Source organism: Protobothrops mucrosquamatus, unplaced genomic scaffold, assembly GCF_001527695.2.
Source record: "Protobothrops mucrosquamatus isolate PMUCROS unplaced genomic scaffold, P.Mucros_1.0 scaffold205, whole genome shotgun sequence".
In the NCBI taxonomy this organism is placed as follows: domain Eukaryota; kingdom Metazoa; phylum Chordata; class Lepidosauria; order Squamata; family Viperidae; genus Protobothrops; species Protobothrops mucrosquamatus.
In genome coordinates this window covers 197,124-213,048 of record NW_015386560.1, presented here as the reverse complement: position 1 = coordinate 213,048, position 15,925 = coordinate 197,124, and positions in this window count along the sequence as shown.

Below are 15,925 nucleotides of genomic sequence, written 5' to 3'. Positions count from 1 at the left end.
CTCTAAACCATCTGGAAACATTGTTTTGTGGTCTCCTCATAAGGAGCAGTTGTCTGGAGCATTTATGGGCAATCTCAAGACCTCTCCTTGTCTGGAGAGGTATCCTGAAGAGCCAGTCTATTTGCCAGTTCTTTATTCTGTTGTACTTGGCTGTTCCATTTACTATGGAGCATTTCTTCTCTGGAAGTCTGGAAGCATGAAAAATAGTTGGAACTTCAGTGGGGTAAACCAGATATTTTTTATTGCCAGGAGAACTAGTAGCAATCTTCTGCCTCTCTTTTTTCCTCTTGCTGTTTCTTGCGCCCATGGGTGTCAGGGCAAGGAAGGAGAGAAAAATATGGAGAATGGCTCTGGTGTTTCCAGTTCTCTGATCCCAGGGAATAAATGCTCTGTAAGACTGGAGAACTCACAGCAGAAATCTATGAGCCTTCTGCTGCCAGTTCCTGGCATCAAAGGAGACATCTTCCTCTCTAATGCTCTCCTCCCCCTGCTTCCAGTGCAGAGAGAACCTCTAAAGTCCTAGGTCACTGCTGAGGCTGAGTTTGGATTGGAATAGAAATTGGCACTTCTTTAAGCCATCTTAGTTTTCTGCCAGCTCCTGCGTGGGATAACAGCACTTCAGTTGTGCCATGTGGAAGAGCCAATTTTCACCAGAGGTTTGGAAGAAATTGTTACGTTTTTATGTTTTATATGATATTTTGTTCTGGCTATAGATGAAATTTAAATTCTGACAAGCAAATATGCTGATTCCAAAACAAAATGGACTGCTGTTATAAGACTCAGCAGTTGTAGTGGTATTAGTTGTTGCAATTATTGTTACGCAACTGGGATCTAAATGGAATACTTATCTCCAGACTATATTAACATCTCTGAGTAGTGTCATTTATTTATTTCTAGGCTCCATTACTGCTTGGTAAGAATAACAACCTCACTGAGAAGAACTGAGATACAATACAGACCAACAAAGAGTCCGAATATCTGCGATCCATTTTCTGTAAGGAAAGTAATGGTATCACCTGGTAAAATTTTGGTAAATTTTACCAAAGCCCTAGGGACAAAAAAGATTTGGGTAGGAGGCTGGGTAGTAAAGGGTAGGTTCTCTGTGCAGCAGAAAGCTCAGCAGGCTAAAGAAAACATCAAAAGCAGCCAGTGGCATAAGAAAAGGAAGCTTAAGGGAAAATTGGGATCAAAAGGGCAGAGGGCTGAGATAGAAATACAGGAAATGGGAGAAGGCTCTTTAAAAAATTCTTAGCATTCTTATCCAGTCGGGAAAGACTGTATTCTTTGAGTTAAGAAGGAAACCAGGTATGTCAGAAACAGTAGAATTAAAAAGACTGGACAAGTAAGTACTGTAATGGATGGGTGAGCAGGATTTTTTTTTTTTAAATGATGATGTGAGAGATAAAAGAAGCATTTTTTTTAAAGCACTGGGGTGGGCTAGTTAGTGCTCGGATGGGAGTCCAATAGGGCATATCTGACTGTAAACAAGATTGGGATATCGAAAGATATTCCAGAAGACCTTGGCAAAGCCCTTCCCATCTGTTGCCAAAAATGAACAGAATTGGTTATTGTGTTTACTTATGATTGTTTTTTATGATGGAAAAAAATAAATAAAATTTCTTAAAAAAAAAAAAAATGAACAGGGAAGCATCCATGGAGTCATTAGCAGTGAAGATGACTGTCAGGGAGGTTTTATCTTGAAAGCTCACACAGGCCCTAACAATGAGTCATGATGTATTATTGGTAGAGGAGAAAAGTAAACACAAAAGGTAGTTCAATAGAAATAGACTGCCAAACAGAAAATCAAGGAGGTCTGTGACCATTAAATTACAGCTGTATCTGTAAAAGATGCATAAAAGAAGGATCCTGCCAGTTGAGTCTCTACTGATACTGCCAGCAGTATGACTTCACATGCCTTTAGGCACAAGGGGAGTTAAGGGGTCCAAGTGAATTTTGGGTGTTGATTTGAACTAATAAGACAATTTCTTACTGGTTGGTTGTAGGCGCCCTTGCCTTCCTCTAATTTCTGCTTCTTCCTGCATCCTCCTAGTAAAGATTTATGAACATTGGGAAATTTGTACTTAACCATGTGCAAAGCCATTAGAAAAGCAGATTTAAAGCATATTTTTCAAGGCTCTTCTGTCTCAAAACTCAAGTCCAGCACACTGGATAGTATTTGTTTAAGCAACCTGAAGTGAAATTTCTCAGCATCTTCAAGAAGTTTGCAATTCCATTTTTTTTTCATAAATATTTCTTAATAATCATGAGAGTAAGGTATGGAACTTACTTTACTCATAATCATGAGAGTAAGGAACTCTTATGGAAGGGGAAGAATAACTTTCTTGCTCAAACAACCCAGCAAATAATTTACCATTCCATTCTGCTAGAGGTGCAACATTTAATTTTACCTGGAACTTGGACATTACCTTTAGGACTGAAAACAGAGGAATAGGCCATAAAAAATTAATTGCTACAACTGGCTGAAAGATTCCCCATGCAGGCCTTCCATCCCAGAATTACAGGCCTTAAAGCTGGATAAAGGCAACAAAAGAGAGACCATGGTATATCTGCAAAGAAGCCATCAATTCAGAGTCAAGCTTTCCTTCCACACCCCCACCAAACTCTCCTCATACTCCAGACACTAACTAATGATGTATTGATCGTTGCCCCAGCAGTTTAGAATGGAAGAGAAATGGAAACACTGAAATGGAACACAGCCTTTTAGCTTTAATTAAATGTGTTAAAAGGTACAATTAACGGAAGCCTGAAATGTTGTACATAAAAACTAGGTAACTCCAAATCAGGGTTTAATTGAGCAATCACCTAGTCTTGTCCATATAATTCTAAGAGACTGCTTGGCCCAGATACTCCCATTACTATTTATTTCTTTTCTTATTGGCAGAAAAAAGCTATTAAGTAGGAAAAGACAGAATGTTCCGATATTAATGTTAGAAACTGTCCATCTTGAAAGTTCCTGCAGATGTTTTAGATAGTGTTATGCTGCCTATCAAATCCAAACAACTTATTCTATAATCAAAAAATGTAATATATCTAACAACTCAGTGATTTCTCTGTAACAAGCAACATGAGAACAAGAGAGAGAGCGTGCTATTTGAAGAAAGCACCATGCATCAATACAGACCCAAATCTTACGATCTGAAATGTGACAGATTGTTATAACAGAAACTTAGGCAACTAAAAATAAGGGAGAGGGTGTAGAAGAAGACATGAGAGCCAAGATTCCAACATTTTGTCTCAAAACTAAGGAGCAAAACAAGGTCTGATTCTGTACTGTAATTCTTATCCATATTAAGAAACATGGACTTTGCCTGAGTATATAGGAGTAAGAAAATAATACAACCTTTCATATAAAGCATGTAAGACTCCTATAAATGAGTTATATAAATCTTTCAGTTTATGAGATCTTTCAGCCATGGCATAAAAAGCAAATGAAATGTGTGGATTCACAAGACTATTGTTCCAATTTTTCACATTGTATCTTCCCCCTAAAGAAGTAAACCAATTCTAAATTCTTGACTTTTTCGACTTCTCTCCTGTGAATGTTTGAATCTGAAAAAAATGCATGGCTTCCATCCTTTTGCACCATCTAAGAGCCTATGTTTTCTAATCAATAGTGAACAACAGCCTTTATTTATCTAGGGATTAATTTGTGTCAGATGTCAGCTTGGAAGTCTAACAGGGTTGGACCTTGGAATATTTGACATCATACAAAGAATCCTGAATATCTATAAATAGCCTGTGAGATAACAAGTGTTAAAAGTTGGAAAAATCAAAGGCAATTTTTAAAAAGCGGACAGAAGATAAGGAGGCTAGATACCATTATTGATAATGCTCAAACATTTACCAGAACTAAAAGAAATAGTTGCTGATAGACTATCCTGACAAAATGATATCCATTGGGTCATCGATCAGAACAGAGCTCGAAGGGACCTTAGAGGTCTTCTAGTCCAACACCCTGCTCAAGCAGGAGACCCTATACCAGGGGTAGGCAAGCCAAAACACTCAAAGAGCCACTTGGACCCATTTCCCACCAAAAGCAAAACACTGGGAGCTGCAAAACCCTTTTGATATCTAAAATGAAGATAACACTGCATATATCCTTTTTTACCTTTTTTAGATAGATAGATAGATAGATAGATAGATAGATAGATAGATAGATAGACAGACAGACAGACAGACAGACAGACAGACAGACAGACAGATATCATAAAGATAAAAAGGATATATGCAGTGTTATCTTCATTTTAGATGTCAAAAGGGTCTCTCTCTCTCTCTCTGTGTCTCTCTCTCCCTCCCTCTCTGTCTTTCTGCCCTTGGTCTGCCAGTCCCCTTCCCCCACTCTCTTTCTTTCTCTCTCTCTCTTTCCTCTTTCTCTCTCTCTCCCCCCTCTCTCCAATCTTCTGCTCACCTGGCAAGCTGGCTTCAAGCTGTTCTCCAACAAGCTCAGTGGTAGGCAACCTCGGCTCTTTTATGACTCATGGACTTCAACTCCCAGAATTCCTGAGTCAGCATAGCTGGGCTAGCTAGCTCTCTCCTGCCCTCCCTGCTTCCTGCTGAGATGCAGCAAAGGGAGGAGCCCTGCCCCAAAAGCTTTTCAGCTTGTCGGAGAACACCATGAGTCCACTCTCTTTTACACACACACACAGACACAAACAGAGAGAGAGGGGGGAGGGAGGGAGGGAGGAGGCTAGGAGCCACAGGGGAAGGCTCAAAGAGCCGCATGCGGCTCCAGAGCCACAGGTTGCCGACCTGTGCCCTATACCATTTCAGACAAATGGCTGTCCAGTCTCTTCTTAAAGACCTCCAGGTGATGAAGCACCCACAACTTCCGAAGATAAGCTGTTCCCCTCAGCAAACAATGTAAGAGAATTGAATACAAGTGATGGAAGTGAATGAACAACTGCAGACAATGTGATAAATATAGCAACAGAGATAGAAATGATATGGAGAACAAACTAGGCAAAATATGCAAAACTGCTTGGTTTAGAAATGATGAAACATGGCTTTTCTGATAAATGGCTTGGGCACAGGGCCTTTTATCATTAAACTATATTAGCCATGTATAATGTAGGTAATAAAAGTTCATAATGTAACAATGACAGCCTGCAAAATACCTGCAAAAGGTTTTGAAAAGGTTTATGTTTCCCCCTCATTATACAGAGGAATCTGTTGATTCTCCAAAGGGAAACACAGAGTTTATGCTAACCTGGTCCCAGAACACTGTCAGAATAAGGTTTCTTTTTCTCAGCAGTCTGTTCCAGTCCATGCTCTAGTGATTACTACCACAAACAGACCTGATGCTTCTGCGTTGTACCTAATTTCTCTTTTAGTTAATTGACAATTATTCTCAGATGAGGGCTGGAAACTGTAGGGAACAATTGTTCTAATTGAAAGACCAAGAGTAGAGCTAAACAGTCTTACCAGCTTTCAAAGAGTAGCCCGAAACACAGATTGCATGGAGCCAGCAGGCAACTTTGGATCTGTGAGAGTCCTCTTGCAGAATGGTTGAGAGGGCATGGTTGAAAGGGAGGGCGTGATCAATCACAAAACAAAGGATGTCCCAAAGCAAAGCCATTGTCTGCAGCCATCTCCCAATTTTTCATTCTATCAAAAATACCTCTAGGATCTACAATATGTAGTTTCCAGAAGCATGGTTTAAAATATAACCTTGATTTGGTTTAATTTAAAAAACAGATATTTTTGTTGGGATGGGGAGTGACTTTGAATTAGTGGTTTACACTGTAGTTTTCTTGGCAACATTTTTAGAAGTGGCTTGCTCTTGCCTACATCCTAGGGCCAAGAGAGAGTGACTGGCCCAAGGTCACCCAGCTGGCTTTGCGCCTAAGATGGGACTATATCTCACAATCTTCCAGTCTCTAGCCTGGTGTCTTAATTGCCACACCACACTGGCTCTCTTTAAAATAGATTAGACTCTAGTAATTTGTTGGTGGGCATATTGTTACTTCCAGCCATTAAGGACCTGGTGTTTAATCCAACTCTGGTTGCTATCTTAAGAGCTAGCAGCACTCTTGTTGCAGTAGGTTGACACTAATTAAATTTTCCCAATAGCTCACTTATAGTATCTATTAAACTGGATAGGCCTCCTATCTAGAAAGGTTTCTGAAAAAACCATTTGTGGCTGGACTCAGTTGAAGCTATATGCCAAACCGCATTATTCTTGGTTAAATGCAATGCATTACCATGTTGTATAATTGGTGGACAAACAAATTGAGGAGAATCAGCAGACTGTATTGTACTAAATATGCTTCACTGTGGTGCTACAATTGCTCTAACACTTCTGTTCGAATGGTTGATTTAGCTTCAGAGGCCCCTGAGCTTAAAAAGAGAGCAAGAAAGTGATAGAAACTGAAAAGCAACATAGTTCTAAACCACAGTGGACATGGAAGCCCTCAAATCAATTTCAATTTTAAATTATGGATTGCAGTAACTTTGGTTTAAAGACCGATCTGAATGAATCAATAGGTGCAAAAGCTAACTCCACTTGCAGCTGTAGTGATTGATTGCCTTCTCTTCCTGTCCTGGTTCCTCTGGTTTTCCTTTCAGCTGCTTCTATCCATCCTCAGTGGTACAAGGGCACAGCCCTGCCACCAAAGGGATCTCCAAGAAAGTAGCAGCAGGTGACTGGCTGGCTGCAGTGACATCCCAGCCTAATATGGAACTCCTGGGAAACAACCTTCTTTCCTTCTTATTTTTTTAAAATCACAATAATATAACATTTTGTAAAAAATTACAATGCTTATTTTATTATTTTCTTCTGCATAACAAATGGTGACTATTAAATTCAGGATCTACAGCAACTGCATACTATCAGGACGAAGGGCTATATTCTTCCCCTGACTATTTTGCAGCCCCAGAGGCCCTCTAAAAATTTATCCCAAGCTGTAATTTTTTTATGTGACTGAAAAGCAAATTAATTATATAGAGCAGTGGTGGAAAACCTATGGCACGCGTGCCAGAGGCGGCAATCAGAGCCCTCTCTGTGGGCACGTGTGCCATGCCCCGGAGATGGCAACTGTTCCTCTTCAACCAGCCACCTGCTAACTCACTGAGGTCCCACGTGGTCGGATGCATCCTGGCATGGCTGGTTTCCCTCCCCCCCCGTCCCATCCCTCCTGGCCTTGCATGCTCTCCTTTTCACGGGCACGACCCACTGCATCGCCTCCTCAGCTGTCGGCTGTCTGTCCAGCTCAGAGGCAGCTTCTTTGAACTGCTGGCGATGAGCTGCGGAGCCCCAGAGTGTGCCAGTCGAGAGGCCGGCAGGCTGTGGCTGCTGACAAACACTGTCAGCCTCCATGCGCTCGCTGGCCTCTGGGTGCGGGGCCCGATGGTGTCAGGCAGCAGCCGCTCCGGCCCTTGCCTTGCCCCATGGCAATGGCACCCCCGACCTGCCTCGCCTCACCCCGCAGGACGAGCCTCCTGCCTACTGCTCCACCTGCCAGAGTCCCCCTGGATCTCCCCCAACCCTGCCTACCCCCCACAGGCGTCCCTCCCCATGAGAAACATTGAGGTGACCACGCCCACCTTGGCCACACCCACCCAATCTGCCATGACCACCACAGTGACGCCCACCCAGTGGGCCATGCCCACCTGGCACCTGGCGATAAATAAGTGGGTTTGGGTTGCAGTTTGGGCACTCGGTCTCTAAAAAGTTCGCCATCACTGATATAGAAGCTTGCTTCATACATCACCCTACATATGGAGTCACCAATGCACAGTCATCTCAATTCCATACCTGTCTGACTCCATGGCAGCCGTAGCATCACTAGTTTTCAAATGTCCAAATAGGCTTTCTGCCCCCCAAAATGGGACATTCCTATACATGCTTCATTGCATGCTTTATTTAGGCTTAGCATTGTGTTTGAGCCCAGTCAGTGTGGCTTGTAAACCTTTGATTAATGTTTTGCATTGACTTGGGCAGCAATAATGTATTCAATGACTTTTGGTGGGCAAAACATGGCTTCATACAATTTTTGAGTCAAGTCAAACTGTATTTAATTGCTGCTACTTTCCAAAGCCCTCTGCTCCCCCCCCCAAGGTATATCTCTAGGTTAGCAGTATGATTAGCAGCATCACTAACCAATTCTGCACAATTAAAACTCATGTTGTCTAAGAATGACTTTTCTTTACAGGTTTGCAATAATGGAAATTGGTTCCCTGAGAACTCTCTTGCATAAATCAGAAGGAAAGGTAGGAATGCCTCCACCATTCAGAGCCATTCCTTCTTCTACTACTGAAGTTGAGCAGGATTTTGTTTACAGCACTTAGGAGATCGAGAGAAAACTACCGTATGCACTTGACCCGCTTTCCTCTATGGTTGCTTAAATTTTATATATACTCTGTGAAGGAAGGAAGGGCTTCCCCAGTTTCAATCGATAAGGAAAGCCTGCCCATTATTAACTTGGTCATTTACAAGGGGAGAAAAAAGAAAACCACGTTTTCTGCCAGCCTTCAGGAAGAAAACATTTTTTTTAAATTTATTTGGTGATGGATTCAGATTTCTCAGCATGCGAGCACCTGGGGATGCTGCAAATTCATACTGAGTGAATTCTACAGCAAAAACTCCCAGAGAGGTGCCCCATTGATCAAAGTGAGGGATAGTAAATATGCAGCCTTGCTCTGCTGAAAAATCAATCAAGAGCAAGAAAACCCCTTGCTTACTCAAAAGACATATTCTCTCTTTTCTCGCTTTCTCTCCTGGTAGCATTTATCTCTCAGAGTCTCTTCTGTCAACTGATAGACAACTAACGTGAAACCAGGCTAGTGTAAGGATTCTAAGAAGATGCACGCGAGCAACTACAGTGTCGAGGAGCAGTGCTCAGCAAGCAAGTCAGCAAGCCGATACAAGGATGTCAAGAATACAATGTTAGTGTCAAGGATACAATTCCACACAGGATACAATACCCATACAAAGTGGCCTGGTCCTGCTTTTGGTTCTATCAGCCTTAGCAATTAATGGAAACCCTACTCGGTGCCAAGTGGAGAACAGGAAGACAAAAGGAATCACCAGTGTAGGATTACAATGCACAAGGATCCTAGTAGAAGGGATTCTTACCTGTTAAGAGGATTTTGTTATCTAAGGTAGAATATTTCTTTAGAGGGTGCTAAGACTGATTCTGTGCCATTTAAATTTAGCCACATCTTTTTTTAAAAAAATATACTATCTTTGATCCAGAAATCTTGACCAAACATCAATTCCACAGCTGAGGAACGCAGAGCCACTGCAAGCACTAAATTTATAGAATTTATAAAAGTATAATAAGTATGTAGTAGTGAACTTATGGATTTATATTGCTTATGTTTCGTAATGTACATTGGATTATAAACAAAATGATGCAAGATGTTTCAGATTGCTATGCTACACAAGGGAAGCACATTAAATCAAAGTGCCAGCTCTGTTCTGAACTGAATATTCCAATGACCAGGCAAACATAAATAAGAGCAGCTGATCAACCAAATTCAATATGCATCAGGGAGTTTTCATAAGTTAACAGACATGCCCTAGCTGGAAAGAGGTGCAAGGTTTGGCCTGCCTGGAAATCATAACAGCCCACCTTCTGAATTTTGACAACCACCATCTTATGAGAAAGGAAAACTATGAAGAGAATGGTGAGAGATGTAATTTGAAATTATTAATTGGATGGCAATTGTAATAGAGATTGAAGCAAAGTTTTGCTTGTATTTAGTTTTCCAGCTTCAGGCCAAGAAGAGACACAATATAAAAAAAAATCCAGATTTTGGAAATGACATTTCAAGTTGCAACAAGTATTTGCTTCCCAAATAATTTTTTTTCAAACTACTGTATTACTCATAGCTTAATGTTGAAATAACAGGCAGCTACACATGCTTTTTGTAATAATATGGACTGGAAAGCTCTCTTCCCATAATGTTAAGCTACAATAACTGTCATATATCTGTTTCACATTTGGCTATTTGCCACCCTGCTGATCCGCTTGATGGTCTATTGCCATTTTGTTTTCTTCCTCACTGCTTCTTCCTAACTAGTCAGTTATCAGATATGGAGTAAAGACCGTCCCTGCTGCTTTTACACCATCAAAACTGGGTCCAAACAATTTTTACAAAAAGCAATTTCAGCTCTTTGAGATTGCAGATGGGGGCAAACAACTCTCCTGTCTTGCTTTAGTAAGCAAGTGATTTTGGACATGCTTTGCAGAAGTGAACCTGAGGTCCTCTCCATCTAGACCAGGCAGGGATGCTTTGTTGTTTGTCACTGCTGTATTGTGAAGCTACAGAAGAGACAGAAAAGCACTCGTCTAATGAGGAAAGGCTCACACCTCCATGTGGCAGACACTTGCTTTGTTTTCATGGATGCTGCCCCTTCTCTCCAAAGAGCTGTCTCTATTGCATCTGAATGCTAACACTGGGAAGCTATGAATGCTTTTCAATCCCAACATTTATCAAAAACAATATATAATATTTGTTCTGGTTACGGAAATCATGCAATTTCTACAGAAAGCAGCACTATACTTCCCGAGAGACAACCAGGCACAGCAAGCGTTCAAATGACTGGTATTTTTAGAAATTTTAATGCAAAATATACTGACAGAAACCAGACACAAGCAGAATTGTGACAGCAACCGTGCTAGGAAAGAAACGTGTCAGGTTAGAGATATATTTACTAACTGAAATCTAATTATTTGGGCTAGTAAAAGGACTTTTTAAAAAAAAAAAACACACTGCTAATATTTTCAAAATGAGAAAACCGGCTATTCCAAGCATCAGGAGCCACCAACTGTTATCTACATCAGGGCTCCAGTTCATGCCCGGCTCTGCAGCGGTTCCCACTGGCGCTGCTTGGCTCTCCTTGCCAGGTTTCCATTCACAAACCACAAAGGTCAAAGTCATCAGGATGACAGAGAAGAATAACAAAGGCAGAAAGACAAGTCTCTTTCTTAATTATTAGGGCAAATTGATTTTCCATGCCAGTCACATAGATCAAGAAGAACAACTGAAAATAGTTTATTTCAAGTCCCTTGGAGCTTTTCTTCACTCCATACAAAACCATATCTAAAAGGTGCTTTCTGGGGAATCAGAACTAATTCATATATGCAGGACTTTTTTTCTCATAGAACGCCCAGAACGGAGTTCTGGCACCTTTTTTGGATGGAACCTTGTAGGGTAGGCAAGGCGGGTTGTATGACGTGTGTGAGTTCCAGCACCTTTTTTTTTTTTTAATAGAAAAAAAGCACTGCATGTATGGCTTATATTTCAGGGTATCCAGTCTCCTCTGAGAGTGAGATGTCAGCCAAGGGACACATTGATGTTTGTTTCTTGTACTGGAAGATTTGGCAAGTGCGATAAACAAACATCCTGATAAGACTGTAAGAAAAGGTGTCTGGCTTCAAGGCATATTTTCACTGTGTGTCATTTTAGGCAGTGGATCCAAAGACAGCTTCTTCACTTGGCAGGCAGGCAGGCAGGCAATGCCCTTCCACTTCTCATAATTATCTCTCCCATCCTCATTGTCCAGACTTCTTTCCCAACCTTTTTATGCTTCCTGAGATTCAAGACTTCTTTCACAAAGGGCTCTGTAGCTGATGTATAAATAGGTATAAACCAGACATGTCAAACACAAGGCCCGGTGGCCGGATGCGGCCCGCGAAGTGGTTTCATGTGGCCCACGAAGCCATCCTGGAAACAGTGAGGGAACGGCCCCTGATGCCTTGGCCCTGGCCCAGGCCAGTCGGCCGGGAGCCAATGTACAATTTTGTGGTGGCCATCTATGCTGAAACGCATTCAGTCTCCCTCTGACTTTGCCCTGGTACCCATCATGAACAACCTGGCTAAGGAGAGCAAGCACAGCAGCAGCAGCCTTGAGGAGGTGGTAAGCGCAGCTGGGCACCCCCTTGGGGAAGTGGGGCTGGGCTTGGTGCCATGGGTTTTCAAGGGCCAGGCTGGGCATTTGACCTCTGCTGCCCAGGGCTCCGGGCAGCCCACATCACCATCCAGGCCCCTCCCACATGGCCTGAGAGGAACAGTGAGGCTCCTCCAGTGGACCATGCCTTGGCACTTGCCCTGGTCCCACCCCCTTCTGCCAGAGATCCTCAGATCTGTCCCACTCCTGCCCAGGCCCCCCATAGGCACCCTTGACGCGAACAATGTAGAGCTGGCCATGCCCACCCAGTAGGCCACACCCACTCCCTCCACGCCCACCCGGCCCCCCAAGGGCAACTGCAATGCTGATGGGGCCCTCAATGAAATTGAGTTTGACACCCCTGGTATAAACAGAATTCCAGCTGTGGATTGCTTTTATCATGGCTGATTAAACAAGCTACACTTACCAAGCACATATAAAACATTGTGACAAAATCAATCCTAATGGTGGGTTGGGGAGGGGGTGAGCAACTTTTTCATGACACCCACTCAAACAGGAAGGGTGATGGTGTCACAGGAATGGATAGGATTATTTTATTTATTTACTCTTCCCACCTGAGAGACGGGAATGGAAGCAGGAAGCCTGTGGTAGACAAAATGCTCCTACTTCCACCCTTTAAAAGCAACCATGTTAGAGCCATGGATAATCTTAGCAGCTGCCTCTCTTTCAAAGTAAAGTGCATGTGAGATACTCTGGCTCAGGGGAGACCACTCTTTTCCTAATTATTTCTACAACCAGCATGCTCTGGCCACAATCTGTATCCAGTCCTGTACTTTTTCTTTACATACCATGTTTCTGTTGGCAACTATACTACAAAAAATGATAAACCACATTTTCTTGGAGGGAAGGATCCTGCTGGGGGAAAGATGGCTATGCATTTGGCATGAATTGGGAGAAACTGAAATAGACATGTGCAACAATGTAGCCACTGACTTGGTCAGCCTTATAACTTGTCTATCACACTGCCGTGTAAATCAACCTTATTGCTATGTGATATAAAAATGTGGAAATCCTAAACCTTTGATTTCCACATTTTTACACCCCATAGCAATAAGGTTGATTTTACTTTACTTGCTAAAAATTCTCAAGAATGTCATCCTGGAAACCATGAGATTCAAGGAGCATATTTTGAAACTATGGTTGGGTTTGCACAACATAATAGTCTGGGATAAAAAGAGATTAAATGATTTATGGTTTAGAACAGCAGTCCCCAACCTTTGCACCTTGGCAGCCCAGCTGGGGAGGGGGAGAGGGAAACCGAATGGCAGACTGGCATGCATGCGCGCACATGCAGCTCAACTTGTGTGAGCGGTGGGCTGGCGCACATGTGCATACAGCTCGATTTATACAAGTTAAGCTGCGTGCAGGTGTGCATGCCTGCTGGCCCGCTGCTCATGTAAGTTGAGTTGCACGTGCATGTTTGCTGGCCCGCTGCTCATGCTGCCTGGTTTCCTTATCCCCCCCCCCACAACTGGTTGCCAAGCTGCAGAGGTTGGGGACCACTGTTCTAAACCATAAATCACTTAATCACTTCCTGCTGCATGGAGGTGTGCGCATTTCCTCATTAGACGAGTGCTTTTCTGTCTCTTCTGTAGCTTCACAATTCAGCAGTGACAAACAACAAAGCATCCCTGCCTGCCCTCAGGTTCACTTGCACAAAACATACCCAAAATCACTTGCTTACTAAAGCAAGACAGGAGAGTTGTTTGCCCCCATCTGCAACCTCAAAGAGCTGAAATTGCTTTTTGTGAAAATTGTTTGGACCCAGTGTTGATGGTGTAAAAGCAGCAGGGACAGTCTTTACTCCATATCTGATAACTGACTGGTTAGGAAGAAGCAGTGAGGAAGAAAACAAAATGGCAATAGACCATCAAGTGGATCAGCAGGATGGCAAATAGCCAAATGCCCAGTTCTGAATTGGCCACAGCCTCATACTGGGTTGGGGACCCCTGGTTTAGAATGTTATAAGGATTCAACTATTGCCAAGGCATGATGTGTCAACCAGGCTATTATACTAAGTGATAGTATAGTTTATTTGCTTGGGCATAGCATGATATATAAACAGAGCATCTGTTAACTCGGTTTAGAATTAAGCATAATGGGTACAAATTCTGCAAATGTGTAAAAAGTTGAAGCATAATTACACAAATGGCACGAATGAAACAAAGTCAATAGAAGGCCAGGCCAAGCATTCCAGGTTGAAATTTAGCATGGAAAACCCAACCCTACACTTTACTTCCACTGAGGAAAAATGACTTTCTTTTGTATTAGCAGTTTTTCACAGAATGTTCATATAATCAAAAAGGGAAAGAGGAAGGAGGAGGATCTAGGAGTTCTGGACCTGTCAGCTTAATGTCTATTCAGGACAAAATCCTCAAACAAATTACCAAGATGTATGTTCGTGAGTACTTGCATAGATATGCTATAATTGACAGAAACCAGCATGGTTTGATAGAGTTACTAGTTTAGTAGATGCCATCCATTATGTACCTGGATTTCTGCAAAGCATTCAACAAACTCTCCTTGGTACCCCCTTAATATAACAATAAAATATAGGCTAAATGATACTATTATGTGAAACATAGCCTGACAGTACCCAAAGAGTGCTCATTAGTTACTTCAATATGGACTGAAGTATTGAGTGAAGTGCCATAAGGCTCTGTACTGTTCTGTGCTGTTTGATATTTTTATCAGTGGACTGAATGAGGGAGTCAAAGAGATGACTACCAAATTTGCATAACACAGGAGGAATGGTTAAGGTCTTAGAAGAGAAAAAGAACATTCAAAAACGTCCAGACAGACTTGAGCAATGGGCTGGAATAGAGTGAAATTTATAGGGGGAGGTAGAGGAAATTTAACAGAAGGAAATGTTAAGTTCTGTATCTGGGTAGGAAAAAGTGTAAAGGAAGGATATAAAATGGGGAAGACCTGGCTTGGCAGAGATCTGCACTGGAATGCAGCTACAAATGCCATCTCAAAAAAGACAAATTGGAACCAAGTTTAAAGGAAGCCTACCAAGATGGGGATGCAGTCTGGAGATCATGCCCTATGAGGAGAACTCTGGGTGTGCTTAGCCTAAAGAAAAAAACAAGTGAAAGTAGATCTTCAATCATATGTTTGGCCCTGGCCAACCAAGTGATGTCATCAAGGTTTTTTCACAATGTTTGGAAGCTTTGAGGATCTGGAGAGGTCAGTTTAAATCTACCAATGCTAAGAGATTATGAGTATTGAGGAGCCCTGGATCTGGAGATGTTCCATCTTATGTTCCGGAGGGGGGGGGGGTTGCACTTTCCCAGAAAATATTTGTGCACAATTTGGGCCCTCTTGGATTCTCACCTCCTGTTCAAGAGTAGGTGTTGTGAGCAAGGAGGTCTTTGCACAAATCTATTTTATGTGCTATTTGTAGTCAGGTGGTCCTGTTTCTCAGTCATTCATGCCCTAGTCACCTCCTGCTTTGATTATTGCCCTGTAATCTATCTAGGGTACGTTCCTGCCCAGACTACCTGGAGGATGCATCTGGGTCAGACTGTAGCAGTAGCAGCAGCATGGATAACTGTGATTGTGGCATGACATGATCGTGTAACATTACTGCTCTGTGACATGTACTACTGTAGCTCCTATAGGCTTTTAGGTGCAATTCAAGGTGTTAGTTGCTATCTGTAAAGCTCTTCAGGCTGGGTAATTTAAGGACTGCTAATCTCCTAAGGAAGCCAATGAGATTTGACAGATTAGATACATTTCAGATTCTCTCCATAACATCGAGTCATCTGACAGGACCCATGACACATGATTTTCTGTTGCAGCACCAGCTGAATGGAACAGCTTCCTCCAAGAGGAGCTGGACTTCTACAAGACCTGGAAGACCTACGTAGCTATTCTCTGGGCATTGGGCCAAGGTGGTGGTTGAGCTCATATGTAATTATTTGATGTGAAATGATGGAGGGCTGGTCTCAATTGTATTGTGTTTTCACTTTGCAGATTGTTTTTGTA